This window comes from Mandrillus leucophaeus, unplaced genomic scaffold (genome assembly GCF_000951045.1).
Source record: "Mandrillus leucophaeus isolate KB7577 unplaced genomic scaffold, Mleu.le_1.0 Scaffold163, whole genome shotgun sequence".
Taxonomy (NCBI): domain Eukaryota; kingdom Metazoa; phylum Chordata; class Mammalia; order Primates; family Cercopithecidae; genus Mandrillus; species Mandrillus leucophaeus.
The window spans coordinates 2,543,443-2,545,087 of record NW_012101621.1 but is presented as its reverse complement, the minus strand read 5'-3'; positions in this window follow the sequence as shown (position 1 = coordinate 2,545,087).

Sequence of the window (1,645 nt, the reverse complement as noted above, 5' to 3'; positions counted from 1 at the left end):
GGCCAGGCTGGTCTCAAACTCCTGACCTGAAGTGATCCTCCCACCTCGGCCTCCCAAAGTGCTGGGATTATAGGCATGAGCCACCACGCCTGGCCAGCCTGTTCCTCTTCTTAAATGTTTCTCCTGGATGCTCTGACCGCATTTCTATCATAAGTTATCAATTATTCATATTTTCTGTCATACTTCAACCCATATGTTCCAGTTCCTCCAAAGACTTGCCTCTGCCACTTAACTCTTTCCCATCATAGATTTGTTTTCCTTTTTGATTGCTCTGTTTATCTTTTTGTGTGTGTTTTTGCCTTTCTCATTGTCCTCTCTCCTCATGCTACGGTTTCTACTTGATCCCCATCCTCTGAGGATTTTTTTTTCTAATGGTCAACCTTAGGATCCCCAGAACTTTAACAAATTATCCTTATAATTTATCCCTCAAAAGCACTCTCTCTCCCCCACCACTCCCTGCCCCCACCCTATCTTTCTCCCACTGGCTGCTAGGCTCTTGGCCCTTCCCCCACAACCTCCCTTTCCTGTCCGACTACCTTGTCCTCTTTACACACTCTGGATTCCCTTATATTTAACATGAGGAATGAGAAGAGGAAAAATGAAGAAAAGCCAAAAGAATAAAGTTTATCCTTCCTCCTCTGAATATTTAAATTCCTTCCATCTTCTGCCGAATGAACTCTGAAAAGAAGCACCAGACAACGTTCAGTCTGAATGACCCTCCTCGATCTTCACTCCCTCCCTCTTCCCCTAAAACACCATGGCAACTGCCACCTGAAAGAGGTTAGGCGGAAATCATCTAATAAGACCAGGGTTGTTTGCCAAGGCTTTCTTATTTAGGAAAGTTTTGCGAAGGGCGCTTTACCCTAACTCTTTATTCTCTCACTTCCTTGATGCTAGCAAGACAAAGAACATGTGACAGTATATGTTATTAGAAGATCCATACTTTTAGTAAATGTTGACTTTGTACATCTTCAAATTTTCTTTAGAATTTATAAGTTTAAGTTATCCTCCAGGTCTGCAGCCAGAAGGCAAGACCCATAACGGAAGTAGAAATCACCAGGATGGCAATAAAGTATTAAACTGTGTGAAAAAACATAGGCTGTCCAATCAGGCATTGCTTGCACAAATTTCAACCCCGCTCTTTATCAGCTACAAGATCTTGCGCTATTAAGCTATTTTGTCTCTCTAAGCCTCAGTTTCCTTATTTGTAAATTGGGGTGTTCTCCATGTGTGAGGTGGGGACTATACAATGCTCCCTTTGCAAAATTATTTTAAAGATTTAATGAGATTATGTGTTCAAAGGGCAGTGTGCACAGAATGCACCGCAGCTATGAATATTGCTATCAACCGAAACAGTACAGGTGTTTCTAGATTCCTAGTTCAGTTCTCTTGCAATTAAATCAAGTCATAAGATCATAGGATTCTAACGCTTCAGAAGGTAGAGAAAATGCCTCCACAATATCTCCATTTCTGAAAACAGACTAGAAAAAGAAGAATAAGAGCAGAGTGTGTTCCCGAGAGAAAAGGCACTGAATGAAATGGCAAAAAGTTTTCCAGACTCCCTCATGACTATCGTTTTATTTTTAGGGAAAAACCCCCTAGAAGCTTAGAAACTTTTCTCTTTTTTTTTTTTTTTTGAGACAGA